This window comes from Drosophila bipectinata, chromosome 4 (genome assembly GCF_030179905.1).
Source record: "Drosophila bipectinata strain 14024-0381.07 chromosome 4, DbipHiC1v2, whole genome shotgun sequence".
Lineage (NCBI taxonomy): Eukaryota > Metazoa > Arthropoda > Insecta > Diptera > Drosophilidae > Drosophila > Drosophila bipectinata.
The window spans coordinates 3,663,160-3,689,011 of record NC_091740.1 but is presented as its reverse complement, the minus strand read 5'-3'; the positions used below and the strand labels follow the sequence as shown (position 1 = coordinate 3,689,011).

Sequence of the window (25,852 nt, the reverse complement as noted above, 5' to 3'; positions counted from 1 at the left end):
AACAAGAAAATTCTTATTTGCTCCGTTCTTCTTATATCGTCCATGATTTTTGACAAAATTGAAGTCGCCATCAGATCGAGTATTTCATTTTGACTTTCATGATCAAGCCATCTGTATCCATCTCTCTGCAACCAGGAATTCAGTTCAGGAACGTCTTCCGAGTGAGCCTTCAAGAACTCCATGAAATTGGAATTTTCGTCATTCTTGTCTCCTCTTAAAGGCAAACCCTGTTTTTTTTTAGAATGCTGAAAATTTTTAGTAACGCCGTTCTATTCTTTATCATCTTCTTCATTGCCAGTGCTTCGGTTCAATTGATGTGTAGAACACTTGACGAATGTTTCTTCATCCGATATGACCCATGCTTCCAGTTTGAAAATCCATCATAGACCCAGGCTTGTTTTGATTTCACAGCCTGCGAGTCGAAATTAGCGATCAATTGCCGTTCACAAGCTTCAGTACAGACGTAGCAAATTGCTAGAGAGTTTTTGTTGAGTTCAAGCCACGGATAGGTTTTTTTCCACTGTGTAAAAGTTGAAATAATCATTTAAAAATATATCTTTATTATTTAAGTTATATATTCATTATTCATTTTATGATACATTTCACGTTGTATCATAAAGTAAGTTTATGTTGTATTATATATAACATATAAGGCACGTTTGTTTACGTATAGAGCTCCATTTTGGAACTTTGATGAAATATAAATATAAATCACACAGAAACTAGCAAAACATTTGGATTTTTGTCGTATTCTTACATTGTTTAGAAGAATCGTTGTTGTTGTTGTTGTTGTTGTTGTTGTCGTCTCGATATCGACTATCAATATCTGACGCTCGAGAAGACTCGGTTTTCGAGGATTTTTTCTCGATCGGTTGCTGGTCGCAATCCGCAATCCTCCTTCTTCCTTTTCAGCCGCACGACGAATCTATCCAACTGTCGTCTCTCAAGTCTCTTTGCAAAGTACGCACGTTCTTTTTCTTTCAATCTCTAAAAAGCACATACAGCGAGCGAGAATGAAACGAATATAAGCATATGGTGATATACATCCGTCGTTGGCATGAATGTGTGTTATATGTGCACGTACACCATGCGCATGGTCCGAGCGCGTATGTTTCCCGCGTGAAATTCAAAATGTGTAAATCGACCAAGTTGACGATATATGGTAGTTGACTATTTCGAGTGGGTAATTTTACCACTCGGGATTTCTCGAGTGGGTCTAGCCACCCACTCAACCCACTACTGCTGCCGGGCCTGGGTCTCACGGTCCTCCGTTTCTCATTGGAGCCCAAGAGAAGTGGCCAACCGCGGTCCCATCTGAGAGATTCACCTTGGAGTAACGTGTAAGGGTCCTGCTCATTCACTCTCCGTACGTGGATATAACAGCGGTTTCTAAGTACTCTAATTCGTTTCCAACACTGCAGAGGGTATTCGCATACGTATACAAGTTTTCTCATCGAATTCGCCACAACGGTGACATGGCTAGCGATATCAAGTCTTGAACGGAGCTTTTATTGCGACTGGTGCAGCGTGTGCATTTTTGGGAGGACATAAAAGAGCTTCAAAATGGAAAGGAGATAACGGTATTCAGTGCGCTTGCCTCATCCCCTCCCTTTTTTGGTAAATTTGGTCTGTTCTGTGTATATCTGACGACGGTGCTTGTGAAAATTTTAGAGGAGGGGGAAAAAACAAAATCCAATTCTAATTGTCACGCAAGCGACCGTATATATGTTCGAAATAATTTACAACAATTTTACCAAGAAGTTTCTGTATGTGATGACCGTATATGTGTACATCAATCGCTGATAAGGCACCGGGATCATCAATACACAGAAGCTTATAAAAAAAACCAAAAAAAAAAATGGTAAAATTACAAAGTTTTGGCATCTCAAACTACTTTGGATGGTGACCGTGTGTGTGTCAGAAAGCACGTGGTTGCCTTGGGAGATTGTGGTTGTATTGCGAGTAGTCTTTGTGGTTTTGTAGTTGTGTGGTTATGAAACGATAGTAGCCTGGCGTCGCTGTCGTTAAGGATGTAGTCTCATGTTCCGACCCACTTTTTAGAGGTTATTTCAAAAAATTTTTTTTGTAATAAAAAATAATGCGATCGTTCCAATTTTCACATATGTTTTTATAGGCATCATAAACTATTTGAAAATATTTTGTTTCATTTATTCTTGTGTAGCTTAATACACTTTATAGCATGCCAAAGTATGCATATAAAAAAAAAAGGTAGGTCCCTGGCGCAGGTGATTTCGACTGCTAGAGTCATCCGAATCAAAAAATTAGAATAGATTATTGTTTTGTAAGCTTATGGCTCTGTCCCGTACTAGAATGAAACATTTTCAACAATAAAAAACAAAATGGCGAACTCACAAAAAAAAAAAATTTAAAAATTCATCTTAAATTAATGATAAAAAAAAAAACTAATCATTAAAAATAAATGATTCTAGTACGGGACAGAGGTGTTACTTTTTAGAACAACATATCCAAATTTCAGCTAGATCGGTACCATAGAATTTTGTGAATCACCTGCGCCGCACACAAAAATGTCGTTCCGAGAAAAACGCGTTTAAAGTTTAGACGCTACCGAGAAACTCATACTTTTCGGTGTAGGCGCGCTCTCGATTATGGGCTGTATCTCTGTCATTATTTGATATTTTTATTTGAAACTTTAACAGTACATTCTTAATAAACAATACTATCGAAATGTGTGCAAAAAAAAAATCGATTTTTTCAACCTCACACATGAGACTACATCCTTAAGTTAGTGTTGCCAGATTTTGGGAGACACCATAAGCTAGATTGAAGGAAAAAACAAGCTAGTATGGCAACGCTGTTTGTTTTGTAGCTTTTAGAAGAACCGTTTTGTCGCGGCGATAGCCTGGCGTCGCTGCCGCAAAGTGTGGTTCGTTACCAGAGATGTGCAGCGGTGGCTGTTTTCGACACTAGTAGTATACTCACTAGGGCGGGTCAATTTGTTTCTGTCCAAAAAATTCTTAAAATCGTCCCCCATAATCGGAATCTACGAAGAATTCTAAGAAAATTTCAATACAAAATCATGTGTATAAAATGAATTCCCAGCTTGCGCCGTGAAGCTTAAAGATTTCACTATGAGGTACATAAGGTATTTACATAAGTTTGCTTTCCTTTCTTTTCTTAATTGACCAACAATATAATCTGTACCAAGTTTCAGCTTTCTATCTTTAAAAACACGAAAGTTGTGTAATTTTCGATCGTTCAGTTATATGACAGCTATAAGATATAGTCTGCCGATCCTTATGAAATTTGGTATGTCGTATTATTTTGCCAAAAGTAGCTCTCATGTAAAATTTGAACTCTAGCTCTAAAAACACCAAAGTTATACCTTTTCCGAACAATCAGTTATATGGCAGCTATAGGATATAGTTGGACGATCCGAGCCGTTCCGACTTATATACTGCGTGCAAAGGAAAGAAGGGTGTGTGCAAAGTTTCAAGTCGGTAGCTTTAAAACTGAGAGACTAGTTCGCGTTGAAACAGACCGACGGACGGACATGCTCATATCAACTCAGGAGGTGATCCTGATCAAGAATATATATACTTTATAGGGTCGGAGATGTCTCCTTCACTGCGTTGCACACTTTTGGATAAAATTATAATATTCTCTGCAAGGGTATAAAATCGGATCATTTTAAGAGGAGCTATAGTCTTTTTAACCTGCTTCCCTACTGAATCGGTTGTACATATGGCCATATGTTTGTTGCTAATGTTTTTCCCAAGCTCAAAAGTATGCAACAAAAATTTTTTGGTGAGAATTCATAGAGAATTCATACTGTTAAAGTTTGAACTTTAAAGGTTAGGCAAATTGTGGGTTGGACAGCTGAGATGTAATATAGTCGGGAAATTTTACTATACCTTTTGTTGATCAAGCCTCTTTTATACACGGATCAAATCCGTCTTGATAACATATTGCATGTCTACCTCTTACAACTTATTTAGAATTGAATAAGCTTCAACATAAATTAATACTACCCAGAAATAATGCGAAACTGTATTACAAAATACGTCCTAATAAAAATAGGATAGGATCCTTTACCGTCACTTTTTATACCCTTGCAGAGGGTATTATAATTTTGGTCAAAAGTGTGCAACGCAGTGAAGGAGACATCTCCGACCCTATAAAGTATATATATTCTTGATCAGGATCACCTCCTGAATTTATATGAGCATGTCCGTCCGTCCGTCTGTCTGTTTCTACGCAAACTAGTCTCTCAGTTTTAAAGCTATCGACTTGAAACTTTGTACACACCCTTCTTTCCTTTGCACGCAGTATATAAGTCGGAACGGCCCGGATCGACCGACTATATCTTATAGCTGCCATATAACTGAACTATCGAAAATGACCCAACTTTCGTGTTTTTGAAGATAGAAGTTTGGGACTTATTATACCCTTGCAGAGGGTATTATAATTTTGTCCAAAAGTGTGCCACGCAGTGAAGGAGACATCTCCGACCCTATAAAGTATATATATTCTTGATCAGGATCACCTCCTGAGTTGATATGAGCATGTCCGTCTGTACGTCTGTCTGTCTGTCTGTTTCTACGCGAACTAGTCTCTCAGTTTTAAAGCTATCGACTTGAAACTTTGCGCACACCCTTCTTTCCTTTGCACGCAGTATATAAGTCGGAACGACCGGGATCGGACGACTATATCCTATAGCTGCCATATAACTGATTTATCGGAAATGGTATAACTTTGGTGTTTTTATAGTTAGAGAGTTCAAATTTGACATGAGTGCTATTTTTGGCAAAACATTACATGTTAAATTTCATAAGGATCGGCCGACTATATCCTATAGCTGCCATATAACTGAACGATCGGAAATGACCCAACTTTCGTGTTTTTGAAGATAGAAAGCTGGAACTTGGTACAGATTTTATTCTATATTCCGATTTTAACTGCAAGGGTATATCAACTTCGGCTCCGCCCGAAGTGAGCTTTCCTTTCTTGTTTCTTATTCTTTATTACTATTATTACAAAAAATAACTTGTATAAAATAGGATCTATATCATTCGTTTATCTATTTTTTTTAAGCGTTATTGCAACATTTTTTAATAGAACATAAAAAAAATGTATAAAAAATTCGGACCAAGAAAGAAAGTTTCCTCAGGATCCTTTATAGGATTCGAGCCTTTGACAATAAATTTAAAAGACAGAGTCTAGACTACAATGCTTGTAGCTATGTGACAAATTCGACTTTTATTGTCCTCCTGCTCATTTTGCACCAGCTCAAATTGTCTGAAACATTTTTACGCGCTACAAATCAGAAATGGCGCTACAACCAGATTTCTGTTTTGACGGAAATCCACATATACAAGTTCCAAATCGGATGTCGTTTTGGCCGAAAAGCCCGTATGTGGCATAAAGTCGTAAATTTGTTCATAATTATTTAGTTCAGTTTTCAATTTCATTTTCAAATTTTGTCACAAAATTGCCGAACTATTATGAAAATATTCTTTACATATTTTTGCGACCATCCTTGGTTTTTGGTAGACCTCGTAAAGTCACCTACCATAGTTGTTTAAAGTTCATTGCAGCTACTTTATTGTTTGACACGTGTGCCAAGTTTCATTGCCTATTATTTGGAAAAAGTTGCATTTATGTAAAGCTTTGAATCTACCATTTTTTGCTCACGGTAATTTATGTTCATATTGAACAAAAAACCCGTATATTATTCAACAAATAAGTTCTTGCCACCCCTTCTACCAACTCCACCTAGCCAACAATTTTACTTTGGAAAAGGCAGGATTACCCAAGGAAAATGTAAATAGCTCCAGTAGTGCGGAAAAGTTCAGAATGAGGCTAACTGCCTTGCAGTTAAAACAACATCAAAAACATCGGACATAGATGGCCCATCCTTATGAGAATATCATAAAAAACCAGTTAATTACAATAAAAAATCTAAAAAAAAAAGTACCAAGCTTCTATCTTCAAAAATATCAAAGTTAGTATTTCCACCAAATACCATTTCCGAACGTTTAGTTATATGGCAGCTATAAGATATAGTCGTTATTAAATTTGGTAGGGCGGATTAATTGACCAAAAATATAATCTCTAGTAAGTTTCAGCTTTCTATCTTAAAAAACACGAAAGTTGGGTCATTTCCGATCGTTCAGTTATATGGCAGTAAAGGTTAAATTCGGCCAATCCTTTAAAATTTGGTGGGTCGTATTATTTTGTCAAAAATAGCTCTTATGTAAAATCTGAGCTCCCGAATTCTTAAAACCCCAGGGTTATAAAATTTCCGATCAATCAGCTATAGGATCTAGTCAGCCGATCCCGGTCGTTCCGACTTATATACTACGAGCATAGGAAAGAAGGGTGTGTGCAAAGTTTCAAGTCGATAGCTTTAAAACTGAGGGACTAGTTTTGCGTACAGACAGACGGACAGACAGAAAAAAAAATATAAATAAAAAATAATGATTATCATGATTTTTATTTTGTTCGCTCAGAGAATAATGATTATTTTGTGATTTTGAAAAAAATTTCATAGGTAATATCTTTTGCGCATACTTGTGCAAATTCATAATATTTGAATAAATTCAGGACAGCTCACGTCCGTTGCGGTGATTTGATAGAATTGGGACTAAACAAGGGGTCAAGCTTTACCGAAACTTTTCAATGCGAAAACCACGTTAGGTAAAACGAATAAGCAATTCAAATGTTATTTGATCCATGCTAATAAGCTACTACTGAAAAGTAATAGGCATGTGGAGCGCTATTGGAACGACAATTCTATTTAGTGGCACCCGTTATAAAGTTTTCACCGAAAAAACCCGTAATGATAGAAATACTTGGGAAACTGTTTATCATGTATGGAAGGAGAATATCCTCCGAAAAAAAAGTTAGCAAATAAGCTTTCGCCAAAAATTTAAAAAAAAAATTCTTTCATGCAGCTGCTATGTCGTCAAAAAAGTCTGTTGATATACCAGATTAGCGCCCCGCTGAATATTCCCATTTTAAGTGAAATATTTTAAAAACGATTAAACATAGAAGTGTATAATTTCCAAAATAATTTTTTTTTTTTCCAATATAATTTGATTAATGCTCTAAATAAATACACATACAAAAATACAGTTGGACTTTATGTAGGTGTTTTATAAATTAGAAACGAAAGAAACCGATTTATTTTTATGAAAAAACTGCGTCATCAGAATTGCGCCTGCTACCTTTACTTAACTTTTTTCGATAAATGTATGACAAAAAGTTGGGTTTAACAATTTTATGATTAAGTTTGTACATGTTGAATAAAAATTAATAATGGGTTGTCCCTTCCTTGCTTTCAAGGACTGCGTTTATACATATGACTATATGGGGGATAGTCAAAAAAATTTGTATACCTGGTACTCGTACAATGTATGTATGTAACTTAGAGAAGGAATTCCCTCCGACCCATAGGGTATATATATTCTTAATCAGCATCAGCAGCCGTGTCGATAAAGGCATGTCTGTCTATCCGGCTATTGGTCCGTACGTATAAACGCGTGAATCTTAGAGGCTATAAGAGATAGAGCTATAGGATTTTCCATGGAGACTCCTAAAATACACACGCAGTTCAAGTCGGAAAATGCATTTTTGGAGAAGATATACCCATTTATATACATATATATCATGTTTGTGTCAAAATTTTGCCACGACCACTTCCCCCCTCGAAATTTGTATTATTTTGGCGGTCGAGGGTCGAGTTGTGGGAGTATTTCGAAGTACAGCTCTTTGATCTGGTGCACTAATTAAACGGTTATTACATTGGAAGTTTTTCCCTAATTTTCCTTATTTGGAATAAAATTAGTGATGGTTTTATGATGTCTTCCGTTTTTTCGGCGATTTTGTGGAAAGAAAGTCCACATTCATGGAATAAAAGAATTTTCGACGTCTCCTCCAAAGATATGATAGTTCCTTTGCCCAAATTTAATATCCAATAAAAGAAAAATGTTTAATTAGCAGCAAAAAAATTGGTTGTTGTGTTAAGCAAATTAAGACAGAATTTAAAAATGGTGTTTGGGAGGCACTAATATGAAGATGCAGTTTTTGCATAAAAATAAAACTGTTATTTATTGATTTATTATTATTAACAATTATGTGTTATTCTAGAATCTAGATTATTATAACTAAAAGTAATGATAAATTAAGATAAAAGATATTCCATAATTTTGGATTTAATTACATCTAGGGATAGTTCAGCGGATAATAAATGGGACATTGAGTTATAATTTTTACAAATAACGCGAAATGGATCGTGTTCAACGAAATTTGACCTAGAAATTGGTAACCAAAGGGGTCGGAAGGATCTAGTTATTCTTTTAGGAACAGATAACATTAATTTTTCAAGAAGTACTTGTAAGTCCACCTGTCCAAGAACAAGCACATAAGGTAGCATAACCCCAGCACAGGTACGGCGCTCTTTTAAAGGAGGTAGGTTTAATAGTTTTAACCGGCAATGATACGACGGGAGGCAAGTGGCAGTATCTCAGCTTAAGCTTTTTAATGCAAATAACAGAAACTGCTTTTGGACAGATTCAATCCTCCTGTGGTGAACGAAGTATTGCTGACTCCAAACGCTAGAACAATATTCCAAGATAGGACGAACCAACGATACATATAGAGTTTTAGTTGTGGAAGGATCATCAAATTCTTTTGACCAACGTTTGTTAAAAGCTAGCACACCTCTGGCTTTATTAACTGTTAGTGATCTGTGTTCGTTGAACGGAAACTTATTGTCAAAAAGGACTCCAAGATCGTTAATTAGGGAAACACGATCTAAGTAAGACGTTATTCCCATGTGAGTACGAAACGATGTGAGGCACACTGCGATTAAACGTCATAACCTTACACTTAGAGCAGTTAAGGACAAGAAGATTGTTTGAGCACCACAAGAAGACTTCGTTAAGGTCTAATTGCAGGTGTATATGAAGGAAAAGTGTCTGATCAAGAAAGACATAACTCGACATCATCAGCATATATAAATGTAGTAGCATAGTTTACAACACAAGGTGAATCGTTAACAAAAAGAACAAACAGAAGAGGTCCTAAGTGACTACCTTGTGGGACACCAGATGAAACGTTTATAATCTGTGATGTAATATTAAAAAAAAAAAAACACGCTGCGTGCGATTTGATAGATAAAAGGTCAACCACTGTACTATATGTAGAGAAAACCCCATAAGACACAGCCTATGAAGGAGGAGATGGTGGTTCACAGAGTCAAACGCTTTACTAAAGTCAGTGTATACCAATATCAGTTTGCATGCGTCTCAGAAAACCTCTGTGGAAACCTCTGTCGAAGTGAATTCAAGAAGGTTAGTAGTGGTAGAGCCAAGCATCGGCTCTGTGAAGCCGACAAAACCATGCTTTGAAGTGGAAATAATGCTTTTACAAAAATGTTGCAGTTGGAAAGTAACCAGTTTATCTAGCAGTTTGGGAATCGCAGATAGCTTAGCAATCCCACGGTATTTCTCAATAAGTGCTTTAGAGCCTTTCTTATGAAGCGGAATAATAAAAGATTCATTCCATCTCTTGGGAAGACATGCCAGCTCCAAGGATAAGTTGAATAAGATAGTGAGAGGATAGCAAAGGATATCAGAACAGTACTTTAGAACACAGCTAGGAACATTGTCAGGACCAGCAGAGAATGAGATATCTATTATTGAAAGAGCTTCGAACACACCCTGAATTCTATGTGGTAATTTATAAGGATAAGAAGAATTGAGGTTATATGAATCGGACGAATAAGTGGTTTGAAAAAATGACGCAAAGAGATTAGCAATACCTAGCTCAGAAGAATGTGAAGTTACTTTAGTTTTTAATTTAATAAAAGCGTATAAAAAGTCAAACTGCATTCTTTAACGTGTTTTGAAGTGAAACCTTTATGAGACGGTTTTGACATCTCGATCGGCAACCTTTTTGGTGACGCTCGCTCTAACGTAGTAAATAAGAGTGAGAGGCCTCCGGGAATCGAGCGAGAGTGAGACGGACTACCTTGCGTCGCGTCTATCGGGCGAGAGGGAGAGCCCTTCGTGTATGGTGCGAGAATAAGACGAAAGACTTTCTTTGTCTTTCATGTCATTCTCCGCGTTCAGGCGGCGTCGCGATCGCGGAAAACCGCTGTTGGTTTCTAACACAGTGATCATAAGCAACGTATTTTGTTTCTTTGCGTGTCTTTATTACTTAAATCGAAAGGACAAAAACGTGGCGGGAGAAAAAAAGGGCGAGTGAAGAAATGGATTAAAATAGAAAACGGGAAAAAAGTATAACTGAAATTGAACGAGATAGCAGGGAACGAAGGCAAACACGTGCTAACCTCTTACTTGACAGTGTGAACGTAAGTGTAGATAAGGTAAATAATTCAGAGAATGAACTATTAGCAACGACTTCGACTCATCCTCCTCCTGATTGTGATGTACATAGTGGTGATCGATTACAATATTCAGACTTCAATAAGTTCAAAAGTGCAAATAAGAACTTTCACCGTGATTTTATAAATAATCCATTCGGTTTTACGTGTTGTGTATGTGATAGATCATGGTTCAACAAGAAAGGAAAGCTAACTTCGGGCGGAGCCGAAGTTGATATACCCTTGCAGTTAAAACCGGATATATATCGCAAACATCGGATATAGTTGGCCGATTCTTATGATTACATAATAATAAAACCAATAAATTACGATAAAAAATCTAAAAAAAAGTACCAAGCTCCTATCTTCAAAAATACGAAAGTTGATATTTCCACCAAATACCATTTCCGATCGTTCAATTATATGGCAGCTATAGGATATAGTCGGCCGATCGTTATGAAATTTGGTAGGTTGGATAAACTGACCAAAAATAGAATATGTACTAAATTTCAGCTTTCTATCTTCAAAAACACGAAAGTTGGGTCAATTTCGATCGTTCGGTTATATGGCAGCTATAAGATATAGTCGGCCGATCCTTATGAAATTTGGCATGTCGTATTATTTTACCAAAAATAGCTCTCATGTCAAAATGGAAGTCTCTAACTCTAAAAACACCAAAGTTATACCATTTCCGATCAATCAGTTATATGGCAGCTATAGGTTATAGTCGGCCGATCCGAGCCGTTCCGACTTATATACTGCGTGCAAAGAAAAGAAGGGTGCGTGCAAAGTTTCAAGACGATAGCTTTAAAACTGAGAGACTAGTTTGCGTAGAAACGGACAGACAGACAGACGGACAGACAGACGGACAGACGGACATGCTCATATCAACTCAGGAGGTGATCCTGATCAAGAATATATATACTTTATAGAGTCGGAGATGTCTCCTTCACTGCGTTGCACACTTTTGACCAAAAATCTAATACCCTCTGCAAGGGTATAAAAATGACATTAGGATCTTTCATTAAAAATGAAAAAGAGGATTCCAAGCCATTAATTCAGTTCTTGCTACAGAAATTGTCATTGAAAATGAAAAAATTCTCCATGGTACCACGATCGATAATGGTTCACCATGGTTACCTATTTTAGTTACCACAAACCTATCATTTCGTTCATGATGAGTCTACCAAAGGTAAAGCTGATTGAAATTTAATTCATCATATTCATATTCATTGAATAGGTATAACTATTGTGATGAATAAATTAATATTTACTATCAAGAAGTGTTTGACACGTGATTAAAATGATTCCTCTCCCTCTAACAGAAAATTAAATAAACCTTGCCGATCCAATCATTCAGTTTCACTTCTATCGCGTGTCTTCATGACACACCATTCTTTTTTTATTTAGAGAATGAACTTAATTATATTAGAAAACATTATACAGTTCTATCTTTAATAGTTTAGAAAATATTTCACTTCAAATACAATATTTCACTATATGCAAATACTAAGGGGGCGATAATCTGGTGTCGCGCAGTGTCGATTGATAGATCGATAAGTTTAAAGCTTTATCGTTTAATATTAGGAACTCCTTCTTTAAGCTTTTTTAATCTCTAACTCCTTTGTCTAGCAACTACCCAAAATAAGTTATTGCTCTTTTAAAGACACCCAAAAATGAAGCACCTACTGCATTTAACGAATTCACTTTCAAATATGTGGTAATGTTAAATTTGGAGTTGTATATTAATATTAGTATAAATATTAGTAGAACTCATTCGTATTGAAATTATTTGAGCGATGAAGCAGGGGTTTCGCTTTAAAATAATAAAATAACGAAAACCAAAACCAACTGATCAGCAATGTCAAAAAAATCGCAAAGGGGCCAATTTGAGTCATGGAACGGTCAATTTTACAGCCACGCGAGATAGAAGAGAACGAACATAGATAGTTAGCAATACTGTTGCAAACGGGCATCATTTCAATTCCACGTTCAAAATCAAAGGCCATCACAAAGTGGGCTCATTGCTAATTAGTGCACTCGCCAATCCTGTGGATGCACGTTGCGACTACCATAATCTCAATTCACCGTTTGCCAGGCGTTGGTTGAATGAGCCCAACGACTTATTGTTATTGTTGTCAATGACTTGACATAGATAGTTTAATTTCTGGAAAGGTTTCAGATCCGTCTGCTGATTAATTACTGATTGATATTGTAAGTACTTAATTATATGTGGCATGTTCTCGCGTGGGAAAACCATCCAGTTTATTTGTGCTGGCGGAATATCCAAGGACTAACCAATATTGTACACTCCATTGCGCTGAGAGAATTATCTCTCTTTTTTTCCAAAAATATACAAATTTATATTATAAATTTATAAATTTATATTATACTGAAATTATATTATTAATTATACTGAAATTATTTGCCACGCCGTTGATTATAAGTACTTCCTCAAAATTCATAGTAAATAAGTATTTTTATTTAACTTAAAAAAATGTTTTCTATTTATATATATATTCGCCCAGTGAAATAATGGGCTGCGGGCACAGGTCAATTCGGAAAAACAAATAACACGAAATTTTAAATAAATAATAATAATTTACATTCAAAAATACATACATACATTCGACAAAACGTCAATATATATCTATGCTAGAAGGCCCGGCCCGGCCTGTCACGCAACTTGTTTACACATATTAGGAAATTTAAAAGACATGTTATTTATGTATACATACATATATCATATATAATTTCATATTTATTAAACCTAACTAAGTCATGTTTTTATTTAAAAATAAAAAAATAAACATTTTTTTCTAAATTTTTCCTTTTTAGCCTAGTGCGTTTTTCATGTAACACATGACCCGATGTAGAAAAAAGCCTTTCGCTCGTAGACGAACTGGCTGGAAAAGCCAGAATGGTTCGAGCTAATTTGAGAAGGTATTGTAGGTCCCTTGCATTTCTCCAAAATTCTAAAATATGTGTACCAGGAGCTACTGGATAGGCCAAATATTTTTCAAGCTCTATGTCGATATCGTTTTTCTCAACTTTTCTTTTTTTTACATAACTTAAGTCTAAAAATTCAACAAACATTCCATTTTCGGAATTATTTGAGCCTATTTTATTAGTTACGTCATCAAAACTACTTTTTTCATCTATAAATTCGGAGAGCATTGGTTTTACCGTAGCTATCACATTTTCCTTTTTTTCCTCTGAGAGGAAATTCATCTCTCTATAAGAAGGGTTCAAGAAAAGTCCAACCAAATGAGCGATTGCCGGAAGAAACCTGACTGGTTGTAATTCGAGAATACAAAAAAAAAATCGGCGATCAAATCAAAATTGTTTTCATGGTCTATTTCGGGCTTTTACGGGCCTGTTCCGGGTTTTTACGGGCCGGGCCTTTTTGCTAAGGCCTATTAAATCTACGAAATTTTCAACACACCCTTCTTTTCTTTGCACGCAGTATATAAGTCGGAAAGGCCCGGATCGGCCGACTATATCCTAAAGCTGCCATATAACTGCTTAATCGGAAATGGTTTAACTTTAGTGTTTTTAAAGTTTAGCATGAGTGCTATTTATGGCAAAATAATACGACCTACCAAATTTCATACGGTTGACTATATCCCATAGCTGCCGTACTATTATAATTAGCTGTATATTATAACCGGTACTAACCTCTTCCACCCCACATAGATTAGAGACTCTCAACAAAACTAAATTTTTGTTCCATACTTTTATGTTTGGGGAAATAATAACTGAAGGAATTCAGTAGGGAAGCCGGACGCGAGCTTTTGAACGGGACGCATGTACAGAAGTTGTGTAAGTGAAATCTCATAAAACTGACTAGTTTGCTTTAGGACGAGTCCAAAATAGCAACAAATAAGCTTGTAACTGACGTGAAAAGTCAGGATAGGTGAACATTTTACTCAGAGGCATCCAATTAAACCAGGGATCGGCACCCCAATACATTGATATGATTTTACCGCATTAGTGTTAGTAACGAATAGCAGAAAGTAGGCTGTGTGCATGACGTTTCACACATGTATACTGTGTGTGTGTGGCAGAGCTCGGGCAGAGAAATTTCCTATGCCCCCGAGATAGGGCCGTGCCGACCTCTGAATTAAATGAATTGAACTATTTTTATCAAGTGTGTCAAAGGCCGGCTGAACTGTCCCAAAAGGTTTTTAAAGCTTTATCATTTTTATGTTTAAGTCCTGGGATTGTAAAATATCAATTACTTCACTAAAACTCAATTCGTATGCTTACTGAAAAATTAACTAAGCATGCTAGATCAAGCTTTTTAAGGATACTTTAAGGAGCTTCAGAAACTTTCTTAGAAAATTCTGTGTATCATACATAAATGCAGGGCAATAATAGTATTAAACAACCCAAAAGAAACACTTTCTCCTATCCGTCGCCTAAAGAGTCTGTATTAGAGAGGATAAAAAAAATCGCTAGTCGATGCCCAGCTGTGTAGGGGGGCGTTGGTTCCGCAAAAAGATTCCAGAATGGGGGTTGAAAAATTAGAAGTCGGGGGGCGTCTTCAGTTTCAGTATAAAGAACGCGTTCAGCTTTATTGGCTGCGTACATCGAATTAACTTAAAAACTAGTACAAAAAGAGATCGACGACAACCAACGAGCGAGAAGAGAGGGCACAGAGGGGCGAGTGTGGATGCGCTCTTTAGCGCGGGTGCGCTCTTCAGCGCGGATGCGCTCTTCAGGTGAGCGGCACAACGGCCCCTCACCTAAACACCAGCAAAACTATGAGATGCTGCCATTACTGTTAAACCTGTATCTAATGCAGTGTTGGGCAAAACGCACACTTTTTAAAATTTAAGTGTGTTCATAAGCAGCAAAAAACTAAGAGGACTGAACGAAAAAAATTGGGTTTTTATTTCGTTTTTCAAAAGTTTATTCAAAAGTTCATTCAAAAGTTTACATAAGCACCTTTTATAAGTTCCTTTAAATAAGTTCCTTTTTATATTAATGAAAGCTTTTCTAGCAAAATGTATTAAACAAATGAAAAACTACACTTCCCTATCTACATTGTTATAGGGAAACTTGTTCTCCCCAAATTTCTAAGGAGAAAACTATTTTTAAACTATTTTTTTATAAAACTATTTTAAAACTATTTTATTTTTAAACTCTAAATATGACCGTCCTTACACTGCCAATTTCCGAATGTATGAAAAATGGAAAAATGGTACGAAAAATGGTAAACGAATGTATGAATGTACTGAGATAAACTTATTTTACGTTAATCTTAAACTCCCAATGACTCTGATTCGCTAAAAATTAAGCAAATCTTTGCTACTTTGTTCTATTTGTTAGTTATTTTTAGTTTGGACGAAGATTATTTTAATTCAAAAGCAATGCTTAACTTTGTTTTATACAAAATATGGCGTCCATCCGCTTAACTGCAGAAGCTTAACATTTTATATGATTTGCGATACCACCCAGAAAATTGTATCCATTCAAGGATGACTATTTCGACTTTTGACTATATATTTATAAATGTAGTTGTCGGTTGTCGGGCCAAATTTTGTGCCACAAAATTATATAAGAAATAATTAAATCACCTAATGCAACAAAACAATCGTACGCTCTGAGCATAAAGCAGGTTGCAAACTACTCTCTAGCTTTACAGCTTGAACTCGCAACACGATTCGCTCTCACTCTGTCATCTTTCGAGCGAAATCAGATGAAAAAGTTTGCATTGGTTTATCTCTTCTTTTCTCCCAATATTATCGCATCGCTTCTCGCGCACACTGTGACATTAGCCTTAGTTTAGTGTTATAAGCTCCAAAGTTTTGGAGACCCTCGAAATAAGCCTGTCTGTGGAAACTACGCTGGTGACCTTCAGTTAAATCTAAATCATTTGAAGCACTCCTCCGAAACCAATTTATATGCGGAAACTGCGTGTCATTGCTATGCAGAAGAATAATCTTGACAGCTTTAAAGGATGCAAAGTAAGACTGGAGTTTATTAAAATACTGAATCTTTCAGTAAAAACTTACCCAGCAATAGGTTGGTTAATCAAAGTCAACTCTCCCATTCCTGTCCAACGGAAATTTCTCCGCTCTTGAGAAGACAATCCACGATATTAACACTAAGCAAGATCAACTGTTCAGGCTAGTCATGGACAAATTTAAGTCTATAAGGCGATCCGAAATCTGGTACAGATCCCAATATTCAAAAAATGACAGTCCGAAACATAGATGCAATGTTCTTGCCAAGCTTAAGTTAGAGGAATCCTATCTTTCTCCAGCAACACCAGGCTAACGCCATTAGCTCTTTATTTATTGGGAATGGCGTCTTATTAGATGCGCTTTCGGCAAACCAAGTAACCGAGGACGTTTCCCAGGTCGGAAAGCTGAAAAAAAAGATAAAAAGGTACTAGATAACAAATGTCAAGATTCTTCCCACTTAATGTCAACCTTGAGATTGAGCTATTTCCCAAGCGCATGGAAATCTGCTTCCGTCACAATGATCCCCAAACCTGGAAACCCAAACCTCTAGCCGTAGCTTAGCAGCTATACCGTGTGGTTAAGTTTTCTCTGGAACCTAACTTTGGTTAACCTTGCTTCTGAAACCACAGCTTCTAAATAAAAGTTTCTTTTCGCAGAAGAAATTTTCTGTTGTCATCGATTTTCTAAAAGTCCTCTAAACAACTACTCTCACTTCGCTGGAGTACCAAGGCGGTGTACTAGGTCCAACATTGTACTCCCTGTAAAATTCAGACATCCCTGATTCATGGGGTTGTATGCAGATTGACGATGACAATGTTCATCATGGCAACATAAGCGACATGCAACATCATAAAGTATATAAATTCTTGATCAGGATCACCTGGGTTGATATAAGCATGTCCGCTTGCCTGTTTCTACGCGAACTTGTCTCTCAGTTTTAGAGCTATCGACTGAAACTTTGAACGAAGTCTTCTTTTCTTTGCAAGCAGTATATAGTATAATTTGGAACGGGAACAATCGATCGGAAATTCCATAACTTGGTGTTTTTAAAGTTACAACGTTGAGTATTTCTATGGATTTGTCAAAATGATACGACATACCAAATTTCATAAGGATCGGTCCACTATTAAAGCTGCCATATAATTGAACGATCGGAAACAGTATTTGGTAAAAATACCAACATTGGTGGTCAAGCATTGAACACGATTTTAAAAACAAATTCCAAAGATTGAGTTTCAAGGGATTGGACATGAAAATACGAGATAAACAGCATGGGTTAAAACCGATCCTCTGCAGCTTAATACAAATACTTAAGTGGTGCGCTTATCGCACTTAAGAAAGGGTCGATAGCAGGCCAGCGTGCAGTGCGTTGATAAGTAGTTTTTGCTTGTAAGGGAATTGTACAAAATAAAAACAGTTTCAAAACGGAACTCATTGGAGTAAGACCTATTATTTGGAGCTCCTCTTAACAATTGGTATTTTTCAATATAGAAGCTTGGGATTTTTTTTAGATTTTGTATTATAATAAATAAGTTTTACTATGATATTCTCATATGGATCGGATAAAAATTATATCCGATGTTTGCGCTATCTATCCGGTTTTAAATGCCAGGGTATATTAACTTCGGATCTGCCCGAAGTTACAATTTCTTTCTTGTCATTATAATTTATTTTTTTTTTTGACGATAGAATTAAGTATTTTTATATAATTAACCACCAAATTTTTTATCCGCTGGTGGTTTGAAACTTGGATACTTTTTTAACCGGTTCTACCTCTCAACTCGAAAAAAACTCAAACATTATACATTCAAGCATTTGCATTTTACAAATGGGCCCATTCTTTATACATTACATAGGCTCGGGCTGAATTCCTTTATTTACATATAAAACTCAGCCAAAAATAAATGTATCCTATGATCCTAATAATACTAAATCAGGGGTGCCCAGCCCCATTGCTCTCGGAGCTCCTTTGTTGTTGGAATTGCTCGTTATATGGGAAATGAAATTTTATATACGTGTGTGGCTCGTAGCATAGGCAAGGGCTAAATACAAAAACAATTTTTCGTTTTTCGAGTTAAGCAACAACAATTGTATAGTGTCTCAGTTTTTCGTACTAATACGAAGGCACTTTGTTTTTTTATTACCGAAAACTTTTCACTGCAAAAAATTACTTTTGGTTGAGATCTCAAAAAGAATGGTTAACATCTGAGCTATGAATTTCTTTTATTTATAACTTTATTACAGTTTTTAATTTTTATTTCATAGATATTTTTGTATTACTTTTTTCCATTGAAAATTGTACTATAATTTTTTTCAGTATACCGACATGACTTGCAAAAAAAATTTCTAGCTTTAATGTATTGGTGATTTTTTGCATTGGTATTCGAGTTTGCTCTGTCCTATGCTGAGTAGGGTGACCAGGCGTCCGTATTAATACGGACATGTCCGTATTTTCAGCTCTGTGTCCGTTCGTCCGTATTTTTTTGTAAAATGTCCGTATTTTTCGCGTTTTTAACGAAAAAACAGGTTGCACCTGCAATTTTTCCGAAAGGAGTTTCTAGACTTAACCATTCGAAAGCGCCCGCGCTCGCAGCTGACGTAGAGAACGCGCAATTAGTTTAGCACGCGTTAACGGTAAAATTCCCTAGAAATATGGTACGATTGCGTCTGGTTGTTCGGTTTGCTATGTATGTATGCATACTGTCGCGTACATATGTACATTGCTTTTAGCGTTGCTTTGTGTATTTCTGTAACAGCTGACTTTTTTATTCTCAATCAGTCAATCTGTAACAAAACAACCAACTCGTAAGTATTCTGGATGTTTTATAAACGCTAATAACGATTAGATTAGTTGAGAGCTTTATTGTAAAAAAAAGTGTACTTGTTGTTGCAGATCCTGGAAGTTCGGTATTCGAAATTCGGTAAAGGAAAATCTAACCTGACACTCGATAGGGACAACAAGCTTGCTGATTGCTCAATTGCTGAACCTCTTTCCTTAAAATAAAAAATCTTGAAGTAATGAAAGAATATGCAAAGTATAATTTCAATATACCGGGGGGGGGGTGGATACGACAAAACGGCGGTGTCCGTATTTCCCACCTCAGCTATCTGGTCACCCTAATGCTGAGCTTGGGCACCCCTGTACTAAATAAATACATTCTATTGGCCAGCTTAAAAAATTATTTTAATTTAAATTTTTTTTATGTGCTTTTAGTGAAATATATCCCATCACTCGTTATGCAAGTCTTTGAACTGCTTGCAGAGAAGTTTCATTGATTTTCTCTTTCCTCCTATAACTCTAACGCAGAGGTCGGCACCCCAATACATTGAGATGATTTTACCGCATTAGTGTTAGTAACGAATAGCAGAAAGTAGGCTTTGAGCATGACGTTTCACACATTTACACTGTGTGTGTGTGGCAGAGCTCGGGCAGAGAAATTTCCTATGCCCCCGAGGGCCGTGCCGACCTCTCCTCTAACGTTACAATATTCATGCCTTTAAATTTGTTTTAAATTTGTTTAGATTTGATTGTACAGCCTTAATATTTTTGACTTTAATTTTGCTCTAGAAAAATAGAAAAAATGGACTTCTGTAATGGACATTAACCTCGGCTTTGCCCGAAGTTACCCATTTCTTCTTATTATAACCTAGCATAGGGTATTATACTTTTCATTAAAAAAGAATCATCTCCGATCTTATATATCACATATATTTTTGAACACGTCAATATAACCATGTCCGTCTGCTTGTTTCTATTGGAATAGTCTTTTTTCGACTTAAACTTTGGACACACCCTTAATTTCTTTGCACGCAGTAATAAGTTGGAAGGCTATATCCTATAGCTGGCATATAAGTTAATGATCAGAAATGCCATAACTTGGGTGTTTTTAAAGTTAGATTTGGGATTGGAGGTTGGGAGTTTCTATGGATTCTAAATTTGGCAAATTGATCCAAACTACCAAGTTTTATGAGGATCGGCCGATTACACAGGGCGATAGTGATTTGGAACTTTTGAATAGACCTAGTAGGAATTATTCATTAGGTCGAGTATAGTATGAACCGTGTTTGAAATTTTTCTAACACCCTCAAAATCTTCATTTATTTAGAAAAAACGGTTTTTCGGGACTTTTTTGCTCTTCAAAATTGTTAAGCGCGTAATTTTAAACCCATTTAAAAACCGATTTTTTGACACATATCAATATTGTCTCGTTAATTCTGAATAAAAAGATACCAATTTCATTAGGAAATTATGAAAATTGTTGAAGTTATAACGCTTTTCCCAAAACAAGTCAGTGCAATTTTACTAGCGCTCCGGAGTAAAAGTGTGTAAAAGAAAAGAATAAGCGAAGTGGAAGGCACACTATTGCTCCGGAACGCTAGCAAGATTTGACTGACTTGTTTTGGAAAAAGCGTTATAACTGCGACAATTTTCGTAATTTCCTAATGAAATTAGTCTTGTTTTATTCAGAATTAACGAGAAAATATTGATATGTGTCAAAAATGATACCATTTCTTGAAGGTTGTACCAAAAAAATGTCGTCAAAGTCCAAAAAACACGATGTTTGTCCAAAATGTCAGTTTCTTGCGTAAAAATTGTATCCTTTTTGTTGAAATAAATTAAAGATCTATTTTCAAAAGCTACAACATTTAACCATTGAAAAACGTAAAAAATTTTTAAATCGGTTTAAAATTACGCGCTTAGGAATTTTTAAGAGCAAAAAACTCCCGAAAACATGTTTTTTCTAAATAAATAAAGATTTTGAGGGTGTTAGAAAAATTTTTAATACTGTTTTATACCATATTCGACCTAATAAACAATTCCTACTAGGTCTCTTCAAAAGTTCCTCCAAATTTTTTTTTATGTCGCACTGTGTTATACGAGCTATAGAATGCTGCGATATAACTGAATTTCTTTTCAACAATGAGCAGGATAAAACTCTGACTAAAAACAGGCTGAGTGCACTCGCGATGATGTCAATACACTGGAATACTATTATTGGAATACTAAGTCCTCGACCCCAAGGCGAAGATAAATTCAAGAAAGTTCCTTTAAGGTGTATCTAAGAAAAATCAGTAACGACATGATATTTTGTAGTATTTATTTTTCGACATACATTTTGTACTTATATTTTTTATTTAGTCGGCAAACTCGACTATAGTGTTCTATCTTGTTATTTTAATTCTTGTTATATTATTTTCTTTTTTTTTTTTATTTTGCTTATCATATGTATATACGTACTTTTATGTTCCATGAGTATTTAAACATCGGTTCGAATTTTTTGCATATATTATTAATTGTTAGTCACATTTATACGGGACTTATATGTACATATGTACGACACCATACACGGTTCAATTGGAAGTTTAAATATGAATTAGACAAACATTACGTTTTATTTCAATTTGGAGTTATAACAGTTCAACACCTATAAACTACATTTGCAATGACATTTCATTAAAATCATCGAATAAGACAGATAATAACGTGCGGTCGGCGCGGTGTTCAAACAATTTCTGGATAAAATTCCAGGCAACTTAAATCCGCTACAGATATAAACGGTTCTAACTGGTTCGTGAGCATCTGACCTGTTCTTTTTCTCTAGCCATCTCTCTCTACACAAAAAAGAACAGTATATCCGCAGCGTTCGGAAATACATTTGTCCCTTTCGTCATGTTTCTATTGATCCATTAAATTCTCCCAGTCATACTTTCGAATTTCCTTGTTCCATTTTCTTAGCTGCATGCCACGCCTCTCGCTTCCCATTGGTACAATAAAATTATTGGTGGATGCTAAAATAAAATATTAAAAAGAATCATACGTCATATGTATGAATATAAAATTAATTATAACAACATTAAAATATTATATTAAATAAATATGAATCTTTACATTTCTTACTTTATTAAAAAGTAAAAAAAAAATCGAATAGTATTTTTTTCTAATTGTCCTGTATGCAATTGTCCTGTTAGATAAAGTTATCAATAAGTTGAACAACATAAAAATGATTTATATAACATAAAAAAAAATTTTTCCTACATATGTATATGAATACGTTTTCTTTAAAGTTGTTTGTTTTTATTACAATGGACACTTTATCTGTAAATATTAAACTACAAGTTCAATTATTTATTTAACGGACATTAAATTTATTCAAGGATCTCCTTTAGTTAGCTTTCCTTCCTTGTTTCAATATAAAACCTTTATTGAAAAACCTTTTTATTGAGATATACCTTTTAAAATATTTTACCCAATTTTAAATACCTTTGAATACGCGTCTGTTGAAATTTTGAAATTTCACTTTTATTAGATGTAGTTCTACGACTCTTAAAGTACGTATCAAATATATATATATATATGTATGTATGTTTTTCTTGGTCTCTTAAACAAAAGTACATCAAAGATAAATATGAAAAACAATACCACTTCAGTAGATTTAAACAAAACAAATAAGATTTGGCAAATAATCCCCTTAGTCTCACAAAAACGTTCTCACCTTACTTTCGTTCTTTTTGATAATTCTCATATGAGTAAATGTTTTCTTTTAAATTATTGTTTCTTTTATTTTCAAAACATTTTAAAGGTGACAAAAGATTTCATATGAAACTGTTTTTTTTTGTAGGAACTCAGGTCAAGCAGAGGATTTGCACATAAGTCCCTTTTTAAGAATTCAAATTAACCATTCAGTATATACGAAACGATGTATATCGCTTATAAATTACAAGCTTAAAGTACAAATATATGGATGGGTCGGGGCCTATCTTTGGGTCGTCACTATTGACGAAAAATGAAAACGAATTAAATCACATCACTAGTAGCAATTCAAAACGTTTTAACACAACTTCATTTAAGTTGATGTGAGTCCTATGGTATGGGCTGGCTCGGTTCGAATTAAATTGCTTCTAACCAAAAGTACGGAACAGCTATCTCAGCTTGGTTCAAACTATTGGTTTAGTTTGGTTTTGAGTAAAAATGTATGGTTGCAACGTATGAAGCTTCCATAAATCCATATTAGTCCATATTTGGAAGCTTTACAAAAGTCTCATTCTCGAGCAAGTGGGAAAAAATAAGTTACCAGAGGTAGAGAAAAATGTGAGTGTTACAGAATAGAATAGAAGTGTTTTAACTTTTTAAAAAAAAAACCGATTTTGCTGAATTGTCCTTGAAGATGGTATTAAAATTTTGTACAAAAGTGTGCAACGCAGTGAAAGAGACATCTCCGACCCTGTAAAGTATATATATTCTTGATCAGAATCACCTCCTGTATTGATATGGACGGACCGTCAGTCCGTCGGTCCATCTGTCTGTTTGTTTCTACGCGAACTAGTTTTAAAGCTAGTTTAGTTTTAAAGTTTTAAAGCTATCGACTCCAAACTTTGCACGCAACCTTCTTTCCATTGCACGCAGTATATAAGTCGGAACGGTCATGATCAATCGACTATATCCTATAGGTGCCATATAACTGATTGATCGGAAATGGTATTTGGTAAAAATACATACATACATTTGGAATACATTTTGGTATTCTCTACCCATTAAAAGAGAATAAATATTAAAAATAAATATTATATTTATATTAATATATATTAAAAATATTTTCTTGTTTATGTATATACATACACAAACATACAAAACAGTATTGATTATTTTATTTTGCAGTGTAGGCTTACAGGTTATCTCGCTGAGAGATGTGAATTAAAGCTCAATTAGCTAACGGTTTTTTATACATATATTAGGCCCTTCCATTTGGCTTATTCCTTTATTTTATACACTTTTACTCCAGAGCGCAAAGGACTCACTTTTTAAAGGAGCGCAAAACTGACTTGTTTTGGGAAAAGCGTTATACTTTAAACAATTTTCATAATTTTGTAATTGGTCTCGTTTTGATATGGACAATATTGATATGTGTCAAAAATGATACCAATGGAAATTTTAAACGAAATTTTAAAATCGGTTTAAAATTACGCGTATAGGAATTTTTAAGCGCAAAAAAGTCACGAAAGACGGTTTTTCTAAATAAATCAAGATTTTGAGGGTATTACAAATATTTCAAACCCGGTTGTGTGTTATATTCGCCCTAATAAACAATCCCTACTAGGTCTCTTTAAAAGTTCCTCAAATTTTTGTATTTTCGTCGCACTGTGTTTTTGTTACCATTTATGGGTACCATTTAGTACCATTATTTGTTCACTGTCACCCCTCCGTAACACTTTGAATTGGGAAATTAAATAATGAAGCTTCAATAAATCATTTAAACCAATTTTTCTATGAAAGGTTGTAAAGGCAGTTAATCCGACCTACCAAATTTCATAACGATCGGTCGACTTTATCTTATAGCTGCCATATAACTCCTGAGTTGATATGAGCATGTCTGTCTGTCGGTCTGCTTCTACGGATTCCATTTTTGGTTAGTTGATTCAACCTACCAAATTTCATAAAGATCGGCCGACTATATCCTATAGCTGCCATATAACTGAACGATTGGAAATGACCCAACTTTTGTGTTTTTGAAGATAGAAAGATGGAATTTAGTACAGAGTATATTTTTGGGCAGTTAATCCGACCTACCAAATTTCATAACGATCTGTCGACTTTATCTTATAGCTGCTATATAACTGAACGATCGGAAATAGTATTTGGTAGAAATACCAACTTTGGTTTTTTTGAAGATAGAAGCTTGGGACTTTTTATACCCTTTCAGAGGGTATTATAATTTTGTTCACAAGTGTGCAACGCAGTGAAGGAGAAATCTCCGACCCTATAAAATGTATACATTCTTGATTCTTGAGCATGTCCGTCTGTCTGTCCGTCTGTTTCAACGGATTCTATTTTGGGTAGGTTGGATCACCTACCAAATTTCAAGAGGATCGGCCGACTATAGCTGCCATATAACTGAACGATCGGAAATTACCCAAATTTATTTGAAATGACCTCGGCCGGGATCGGCCGACTATATCCTATAGCTGTCATATAACTGAACGGTCGGAAATGACAAAACTTTCGTGCTTTGAAGATAGACAGCTGGAACTTAGTACAGATTATACTTTTGGTCAGTTAATTCGACTTACCAAATTTCATAAGGGTCGCCGACGATATCCTAGAGTTCAATAGAGTTCAGAGTTCAAACTTTACAGGAGAGCTACTTTTGGCAAAATATTACGACATGCCAAGGTTCATAAGGATCGGCCGACTATATCCCATAGCTGCCATATAACTGAACTATCGGAAATATAAGGTATAATTTTGGTCAAAAGTGTGCAAAGCAGTGAAGGAGACATCTCCGACACTATAAGGTATATATATTCTTGATCAGGATCACCTCCTGAGTTCCTCCTCCGTCTGTCCAACACATACTATTTCCCCAGTTTTAAAGGTATCAACTTGAAACTTTGCACATACCCATTTTCTTTTGCATGCTGTATTTATATCAGTCTTAAAAAATACTAAAGTTGGTATTTTTAGAAAGAAACCGAAGGACTTCGCTGGGACCTGAAAGTGGCGGAACCCCATTCT

The 25,852-nt window shown here is 35.4% G+C and overlaps 1 protein-coding gene across 1 annotated transcript in view; it reads right to left on the bottom strand.

The window, feature by feature from the left end:
* fd102C (forkhead domain 102C) overlaps positions 1-22,952 on the bottom strand; it is a 44,064-nt gene extending 21,112 nt beyond the window's left edge. Inside the window, exons 1-3 of the mRNA XM_017242807.3 lie at positions 22,836-22,952; positions 21,581-22,131; positions 16,390-16,745 (exon numbers count right to left, since the gene is read on the bottom strand). The gene's annotated coding sequence lies outside the window, so the exon portion shown is untranslated. The remainder of the gene's footprint in view (positions 1-16,389; positions 16,746-21,580; positions 22,132-22,835) is intronic.
* Positions 22,953-25,852: the final 2,900 nt, after the last annotated feature.